This window comes from Empidonax traillii, unplaced genomic scaffold, assembly GCF_003031625.1.
Source record: "Empidonax traillii isolate 1590-97213 ecotype Southwest subspecies unplaced genomic scaffold, ASM303162v1 scaffold1599:size102157, whole genome shotgun sequence".
NCBI classification, from domain to species: domain Eukaryota; kingdom Metazoa; phylum Chordata; class Aves; order Passeriformes; family Tyrannidae; genus Empidonax; species Empidonax traillii.
The window spans coordinates 67672-77924 of NW_020956792.1; positions in this window are offsets into that span (position 1 = coordinate 67672).

Sequence of the window (10253 nt, forward strand, 5' to 3'; positions counted from 1 at the left end):
CATTTAATCACACAGCATGAAGCCATTTGTCACTACAGTTGAGTGCATGTGTACATAAAATACATGAGTCACGTCCTTATTGTTATAGTATAACAGCAGCAATTTCACACTATCATTTTCCCACAATAACAACTGCAGGGTTGGATATTAACTAAGGCATCCTGACGCCCCAAAGAGCAACTGAGAGCAATAACTTAAAAAAAAACACCAAAAAACTGTTTGGAAATATGGCCCCCCTACTGTTTCACTTCACACATTCCAATATTGCACGTGTGCAGAATTCCATCGTGTTTCTCTACAAAACCCCCCTCAGGTAAATTGTTGCAACACCCCGAGTTTCTTTTTTAGAAACAGGGTAATTTATGGCATTTCAGAATAGGTTGGATCCATTTTCAAGCATGTGCAAGCCCCTGGTAAGTAATTATTGATTTTCATTTGCTTGTTTATCAGCGCTTACATGTGCACAAGAGGGAGGCAAAATATCTGCCATAACACAATCCAAGGTGTTCGCAAATGCTGCCTCCAGAAAAATCCCACCCAAGCCAAAGGATTAAATTTGTGCTCAGTGAAACTCAGGAATGAAAGTATTATTGGACAAACTTTACCTGCTTAAAGTCCAGTAATTTCTGATCAAAGGGGTGGCCATAAAAATATGTCTGTCCCCATAAGATGCAGAATGAGGAATGAGAATGAACTCGGTCACCTCTGGGTTTCAGGTGCAGCCCACCAAAACTGACTTCTTACCTGGGAGAAACATTTCTACAACTATTTGGGGAAAAAAAACGCACAAAAGTACTGCAGTACAACAGCACAAAACTGCAATAAACTCATCCAGGCACACCCACAGACACAGTAGCGTCCAGTCAAGGGCTGGAATTTAAATCTAAATACGGTGAGTTGCTGTATTTTCAAGATGCTGGTGCTGCTGTGGAACCATCGGATCAGGCTGCAGTTTAACAGTTCTGCTCCAGATTTTTGTCACGTTCAACTCAAGAGTTCAGCACACTGTTTGCTTTTAAATGAAATTCTTTTGAAAAACATGTACACACAGAAATGGCACAGTATGAGCGAGTTTTATACGAGGTGTCATAGGTATTATAAACAAATAATCACCCGACACAGGAGAAGGGGGCCTTTATGACCATTAAAGACCAAAACACATTTAGAGGCACTGCCTGGCTCAGGAAAAAACCAAGATAATAAGTCTCACATACATTTTCAAGCAGCCACTGGTACCCAAGGAGTCTAAAAGCCCAAATTCCAGGATTCTGCCAGGCAGAGCTCACCAGGAAGAACTGGGAAAGCAAAAGAAGGTGTTCATCCTTTTGCAGATTCCACCCACCATGTCTGTCTCACACCTTGGCTGCAAACGCCAGATGAGATTCCTGGTGAGATTCCTCTGTCCTACATCATCCAACTAGAATTATACTGCCTTTTTTTTTTTTTTTAGGAAAAACAGCTATTTGGGTACACCAGACATCACCCAAACACAACCAACATGCTGGATTTTCCCACTCAGAATCCATCTGTACAGGTCCAGAACTGCAACTCTTTAATCAGATCTCAAAAAAAAATCCCAAATTTTTCACTTTTCGGAAACGTATTGCCAACCTCATAAGACCATTTCTTCCTAAAAGCTAAGATTAATACAAAAATATATTGGGTTTAATATTAATACCATTATATATTAATTTTAATATTAATAAAAAATATATTGGTTTTCCTTTACAAACAATTATGTTCTTCCTCAAAACAGAATAGCAAGATGTGAACTCTTTAGAAAGACTCAAAACCAGAAGACAGAAACAATCTAATATTTGTATTTTTGCAGTCACGTGGTATTAAAATCAAAAATCATGTGGAGGAGGGATGAGGCAGGCTTGGGGTTTTTGAATGCAGAAAATTATATGATATTGAAATTTTAACAGCAAATCAGGTAGTACTGTCAATGCAAAGTACTAATTTCAAAGGACACTCATTTTCATTCTAAATAAATATTGTTAATAAAGGTAATAATGGGAGGACAGGTAAGTGAATTATTATAAAATACAGTGATATGGTCAGCATCTTCATCTGTCTTTCATACCCAGCTAAATAAACCACCTAAGATTGTTCTATGGATACTCATCATCTGATGACAAAAAAAAAAAAAAAGGAACAAAAAAAAAAAGAAGGAAAGCTGAACAACACATTCCTGAGCAGACCAAACTGATGACCCAGAAAGCATATGGGAAAGTCCCTCTGAGAGTGTTTTTTATTCAATCAGCAATGCTTCATTTTGATGTGATAGTCAGTGTTTCAAGCAATTACTGCACTGCTCCACTCCAGCTTTTGAGATCATAACCCAGTAAAGATCACTCCCATGGAATGCAGGGTTCTCTAGGAAACATAACTTGAAGAGTTATGTTTTGTCACTTCCTCCACAGTCTGTATTAGCTACCTGTTGGATTCTGGGTGAAATTTAGGAGATTGGAACTGCTTGTCCAAGTACTATATTGCTTGGAATCGGAATTTTTCCTGCCGCTAAGGGAGGTTGCTTTCAGTAATTTGAATTCTTTGGATGAAAATGCATAACCTTGCACAACCTAGCCAGCTCAGGCATGTCCCAAAAATGGGGGATTTAAAATTTTCATGTCATATAAGTTGGTCAGTAGGGCTAACACAGAAATCCTTACTTTCTGTTAATCAAAAATAGTTACATGTTGTATTGTGTCTGTCTTTTACAGGACAATACTGTGGTAAGACCACAGAGAACAACTGAAGGTTTTTTTCAACCACAAGTAAAAATATTATTACGAAACAAGAAAAAAAAAAAAAAAAAAAAAAAAAAAAAAAAAAAAAAAAAAAAAAAAAAAAAAAAAAAAAAAAAAAACACCGTATCTTAACTCATTTCAGCTCAAATTGAAAGAGGAAACCGTAAGACAGCTGCACTCTAATTAAGACTGTAAAATCGTTCTCTAATTATACCATGTTTGTATGTGGGATTAAATTCTCCTCCTTCTCCCTAACCTTTCAATCCTAGTATTTTTCGATAGTTTGTCAGCATCCCGTTAGCCAGGAGTTAGAGGCATTAGCTGTTGAAGGTGTTAACAGAGCCCAGGTTTACCCAATTTACAGAGGCACAGAAAAACCAGAGGGGTTTTAGCGAGACAAAAAGCCGTTTCTGTCCGTTTTAAACACCATGCTGCCACCTAGTCGACAACCCACCGAACTGTGCTGCCTGTCATCGCAACCTGAGCCGCGGAACAAGGGAATAAATAGGCACGGTACCCATCCATTTACGGGATCAGCCCAAAAAAAAAAATGCGATATGAACGTTAAAAATATTCTGGCTGAGGAATGAAGAAAACCATCCCCACAGATGAGGAGTCTGAAGATCTGTGAAATTCAGTTTTACCAGCTCAGGGAGGCTGAGTGCATCGCCCAGAACCACGCTGAGCTGTGGAGGGTTCCTCACATGACAGTCTCATTAAGGGGGATAAATTGCTCTGTTGCCCTAAATCTAATCCAAAAGATTAGGGACAACACAGTAGCAGGAGGGGCGAACAATCTCCTGTGTCAGCAAGTTCGGTCACTACTGATATGTAACCTCTTTCCAACATTTTGGAAGTATATCTATGTTATATCCAGAAAAACAATGATTTACCTGAAGGTTGGTTTGTTTCTTTTGTTTTTCCTTCCCTCTTCCTTTGAAGGTGTCTGAGAAGAAGTACCAGTTTTTCCTCTACAAACTACTAAATATTTTGGTACCCCTCTGGTAAAGCTTCAAAAGGAACTAAATTATTATATCAGTGGAGCATAACATATGAAAATCGTTTATTTGCTGCCTGAGTATCGTATCAGTGACAAAAAAAATCCTGTCACATCATAGGAACGATTCCCTAATTCTGTCCATGTGCATCCATCTCTCGTTTAGAGCGAGGACATCTCTGCAGCACCGGGCTTGGAACAGCTCCCACAGGAGGTCAGGAACGGCAGGAGAAGGCAAGGAGCAGCCTTGTAACCAGAACACAAAGTTTTAGGACTCCTCCTCATGCCACAGCACCCCAAAAACTCCAGAACAGCAGAGACTGCAGAAAGCAGGCAGGGGTTCTCCCCCCTCTTTGGGTACCCAACCTAAGACACCATCAACAGGTACAGGACTTTTGCAGGACAAGAGACAGAATGCATGAGCTTTCTGTAAAGAGCATTAGAAGACCACAGTGATGTGCCATAGTGACAAAAAAAACTTGAATTCAAAAGACGTAGGAAACCAAAAAACAGCAACACTTCAAAGATGACGCAGACATAGTGAACAAAGTACTTTCAGAGCTTTTTTTCCTGTTAGACTTTACCATGAACACAACGCACACAACTGAGATCTTACTCAAAATACTCAGCAAACGTGGATGTTTTACATATTTGTAGAACTTCCTGAGTGAATGACAAATTTAAACTTTCCTGCTGAGAAAAATTTTGCAGCTTCAAGCACTTCTACTGTTGGCCACACGCTATTTTTTCAGCTAAAAAAACACGTTGCCACTGGCGAAGTGGCACTGGGGGCATCCGAGGAAACCAAACCAGAAAGGGCATCGGGGTTTCAAACCGGGGCTGGAACAGGGGGGAAACCAAACACAAGCAATGCAATGAGGATATACAGGCAAGGAAACACTCACAGGGAAAGCAGAAGAAACTTTCCCAAACTTTCTGGTCCATCTGGACTCAGAACAGCCTCGGAACAGGTGCTGGCGGAGATGCACCAGGTGTCAATGGATTTTCCCCACAGACCTGTGGCAGGACGAAGCTGTTCACATGGCACGAATCGAGCAGCCTGATTAGATTAAATAAGTATTTCCAGGCTTTGGAGGGGGGGGGTGGGCGGGGGCTACATAAACAATCCATACAAAAAGCAGGAGACTAAGCCCTGCATATTAAAAATAAGGAAAAGACATTGCTCGCTCTCTCTCTCTCTCTCTCTCTCCAGGACAGGACCAAGAGCGTGGCGGCTCCCCGCGCTCAGCTGGAAAATTGCCTTTTTAAGAAAACAAACCAAACCACACACACACCCCCCACACACATCCACACACACACCTTGTTTTCCTCACTTCCACCGAAGCAGAGGCCGGTTATTCTCCAGCAGGCACAGCACTGAGCACTTACCCAGCTCTGAGGGGCGGCAGCCGCTGCTCCAGGGCGGCACCGGCGCTCCCTTGTTAGGGGGCCGGCAGGGCACGGGCGGAGACGGCAACACTCCTGGTTGTAACACAGCTTAATTTCACTTTGCTCCCGCTCCACGAGGAGAGATCACTTCACCCTTTCCAGTCTGAAGTGTAAATCTCCCTAGAAACGAGCTCTGTTTCCGAGCACCCGCTCCGCTCCCAGGCCCGGACGCGGCCGCCCCCGTGCCCAAGGTGCCCTGAGGGAGCGCGGGGCAGGCGGGACAACAACAGGGCAGGAGGGGTTGGGAGGAGGGCACCGTGAGGGCAAAAAGGCTTTGGGATGGCACCAACGGGGCCAAAAGGCTTTAGGGATGACACCAGCAGGGCAGAAAGGCTTTAGGGGCGGCACCAGCAGGGCAGAAAGGCTTGGGACAGACACCGTGAGGGCAGAGAGACTTGGGGCTGACGCCGTGAGGGGAGAAGGGCTCGGGGCTGAGACCCTCAGGGCAGAAGGGCTTTGTGCTGGGCACGCTCATAGCGGATCAAAGTACAGAAATACAGCCAATATACCCCAAATCCCTCACTCTGCCCTCTGCCGACAACGTGTAAATTAACTTTAAAGTGAAAGGAACCCAGAAGACAGTCTGATTTTTAGGACGTACCAGATACTGTTTTTCCTCATCCTCTGTGTAGTTCTTTGTGTGTTTTACCACAGAGTTTGTATTATTTTTTCCCCGGAGGTTTGATTGTGTTGCTTTGGGGTGTTTGTTTTGGTTTTGTTTGTTTGTTTGTGGTTTTGTTGTTGTTGTCATTGTTTTATTGTGGGGGTTTTTTTTTCACAACAAATGAGATTTGTCTATTTCATTTTCATTTTAAACCATAACGTTATTATTTGATTTTACAGCTAGTTAAAGCACACTAAGGGGAAGGAATATTCCTAGAAGGCTTTTCCCAGTAATGCCAGAAACCTGCAGTGACACTGGATTAAAGATAGGGCAGCGTAAAATGGTTTGTCCAATTCTGCTTTGCAATATTCATAGAAAATGCTAAGAGAATTAAAACTAGAATTACTATATCCAGCACGATATATATAAACCACCACAACATTTTAAAGTTTCATTAAGAGCAGTCTCAAAATTGTATGCCGTTAGTTGTTACTCACGTGGCAACCATGGTGTCACCTTATGACTTTACCAGCTAAGTAGTTCTCTGCCAAACTTAACATTCACCTTTATAATTGTCTTCCTATCATTAATTAATCAATGCTGAACTGCTGCACGGAAGAAGGCCTGGATATAAGAGGAAGAAAGGGGATATAAAGTCATACAAGTCAGGCAAGGTGTAATAGGAGCACAAAGTGCTAAAATGAAAAGGTGTGCAGGAACTTCTTCATCAAGGGTTTACATTTAAAGTGCAATGCAAGCTGAAGTCATCCAGTAACTGGCTATTAGGATTCGTTACTTTTGCTTGATCACACACGAAAAAGGCAAAAATAAATGGGATGAAGAACGTGAGAAATAAATGGGTTTCCAGTAACTATTTCATTTCCTGGAAAATAGGGAATAAAGCTGACTTGCAGGAATGTATGTCCTACCTTCAAAGAAAACAAAAGAACAAATTTGAAGATAATTTAACAACCCTTTTCTGTTGTTTTCCTCTCTACACTACAATTCAAATATAAACATAAAAAAAGCTTACTTGTTTCTAACTCGAGATTGTTTGCATTTCACCTGGATCGCTGCCTTCAACAAGAGCATGAACTTCCAAGGAAACATAATTTCTTTAAGTTGTATAGTGTCAGTATCTTCAATAGTGATTTAACCAAACTCAGTTAATTTATACTTAAAACTGACAGTGTCATTGTTAATGTGAGATATTTCATAAAATAGCAATGTGACGTTCATTTAGCAATTTTGGAATCCATCAAGTCATATTTTTAAAAAGTAATATTTGCAGTTATGTCCATTTGAGTTGCATTGGCTGAGTTAACTTGTTTTAAAGTTCCTTATGTACAAACTTATCCCTCTGAGGTAATTTGAACATATACACTAAAGGAAAACATTGTGTTTTCATTTTAGGTTATTTTAAAATTAGAGCATGGAACCACAGATTCTTACAGAAAATGCAGGAGGTGTAGACAACTGGTCAAATGGTGAAAGATGCCCAAGAGAGAAAATGGGAACAGTCCTCCTATTTGGCTTGTGTTTACAAAACTTTATTGTCCCATTCATAATGATTTTTCTATCACTCTTTAACATGATCAGACCAAGGCATCTGGAGGGAAAATTCCATTCCACACGGACTGCAGCAAGTGGAGTGTTCTTCAGGCTTTCACTTTTTTTTTTTTTTTTTTTTTTTTTGTGTGTGTGTCAAGCTCTCAAAACCGCAACAGAACACTTGTCCCCAAACACTTTTGATTTGTTCTCCCGAGTTATTAACTACTGCATTTAGACCTCTGCTTCTTAATTCAGCATCAGCCTTTTTTGTGATGGTTTTCAACTAAGTAAGATAAGTTCACAAGAAATAAATCTAGAGAAGAAAATACCACAAACACTTAAAGATTGAAATACTGTGAACAAGATCTACCAGAGACTTTGGAAGAACTAACCACTGGGATTCATTTTTTGCAAATAATCAATCTACAGCTGCATACAAATATCAAAACAATATCAGAGGAAAACCAGGAATACAGTCCTGAAAGACACAGTTGGAATCAATGGTTCTTACTGGTGATAAAAGCTAACTGCTGAGAAAAAATGGTGCACATGCTGTGGAAGAAAAATTGAAGAAAATATTCCTTTAATGGAGAGAATAACTACTTATCTTTGAAGAAGAAAGTAAGATCTATAAGATTTATATAAATGCTTTATATGTTAGATGATCTTAGAGCAGCTGTATTTTCATTGCTCCTTGCTCTGGACATCTCCCCAACCAACCAACCAACCAACCAGTGGTGGGTAATAAAGCTCCATTGTTCTGGCTGTTGCAGCAGCAATTCTGATCAAGAAATCAAATAAATAAAGCTGTTTATGTGTGTAAAATAAAGTCTGTCTTAAGAACATGATTTCTAGTGCTGTAATTCTGAACATCTCTCAAATACTCATTTCAAACACCTTTAAATAACATGTGGACCTCTTTTTTTTCAATAACAAAACTCTGCTCAAACAAATTTCTAGCATTAAAAAATGGCGTAGGATTAAAATAAAATTAAACAAAGGTTAGGAAATATATTTCTTCTGTAATTAGCTCAGATAAAGAGGATGACTTTTTACCACACAAAACCCCACAAAGGTAAATAAAGTCAGTCACAATTCTTCTTTAACATTTTTCTAGCTTTTTTTTTTTTTTAAAGGGGTGTGGATGTTTATATTATTATTATAAGTATTAAATTTATTTACTTTTTTTGTTAAAAGAAAACCAAAACTAACCAAATCCAACCATAACATTTAACTGGTGCTTCCGCTGGAAACAGCATCAGACCTCAAATTGGTACATACTGAAATCCAAAAGACTTAAAAAGACTGAAGTCTCCTTCAGTTTTGTTTTTCATTAAAAAAAAAAAGCCAGCACAAAATAAGCTGGTGTAAGAGGCTGGGGGGAGGGGAAGAATCAGAGACTGTGGCTGACTGGCTGCGTTACATTAATTTCTTAATATGTGAAGGAGTGGATTACCCCTCTAACAGCAATAGGAAATTAGTTTCTTTATTTCTTCATTAAGACTGTGGGAGGGAAATTAATTTTCGACTCTGGTTTTCAAAATTAATTGAATATATCTTTATTAAAGTGATAAATATATACACATACTTTTTGGTTGAAGGAATTCTCTAAATTAATCCTAAACAGACGTTTTCGAAGCAGTTTTGGTAGTACGTGGTTCTTCGTACACTTTTGGCCTAGAGGATCATAGGAGTAAGAAAATTCATTACAGATTCATAACAGAACTCTACAACTTAAATTTCCTTATGTTTTCACTCCATTTCACGTGCATTAAACAGGGAACAGAACTTCTCAGGTTAATGACAATTAAAAAGTCCCTGCTATTTCATGGGGCCTCTGCCTCCCTGCACAAATAAGTAAACATGGTCCAAACTGTATCAATAGAGACACAGGTTATTATCATTTCATCTTTTTATTATTATTTTTATTTTTAAACTCAACTGGCCAACTTCTCAACTTCTAGCACCTTTCACATGAGCTGCTGTATTATTCTTTTCTGAAAGAAAAATCTAATAAGTAAATCAGAGGACATTTATTTCTGAAATTGCACTGCAGCTGCTATAAACCCAAACCAAGTGTAAGAGAATAAAAACTGGAAAACAGTAAGTAGTTAAACAACGAGGGGAAATGACAGCTGATCTCCTTCGTAGAAGTTAATAGGAAGTTCTTGCTTGTTTAGTAAAACAAACATCTTAATTGTAGACACAGAGGAGAGGAATTAAATATGCAATATTTATGCTGAACAAAAGGAAGACTGTCTCAGGAGCATTCACACACCATGATTCACCCTACTTGCTTAATCCGTTCCACTGGCACAGCTCTTCTCTTTCAAAACTGCCAACAGTAAAGTTGCAAAATGCAACTGAGATGAAGAGGCAGAACAAGTTCTTCACTTGCTTATGTAATTTATTGCTTGATTAGTAACTTAAGAAAAAAAAAAATCTGAGCCCGCACAGCATCATCGTTAATATGTTAATAATGATTTACAAAGATAAAATAAGATGCAATTCTCTGCCAAGGAAAGAATTTAACATTAATGCATAGAGATGTAAAAACAAACGTTAATTCTCTTCTAGTAGAACAGAAAGAAGCAGAACAAAAGGAAGTCTGGATGAAAATGAAGTAGCAGACAAGATCTTGACTACCTCAAGAAATGAGTCAACGGTGAAATAATCAAAGAAAGCGTCAGCAAGGCCCCTCTTCCTTAGAGAAGAAAATCTGTGATCCACACCCTAATTAAAATGGGCATTTTTGTAGTGGAAGCCCTTTCCAATAGTTCGGCATTTGTCAAAATTTCAAGTCTTAAACAGCCTTTTACCAGTATTGCTGTTCTAACTGCTTAATGCATCCATGGAGGAGATTGTTGAAGGCCCTGCAATCCCCCATGTCACAAAAACT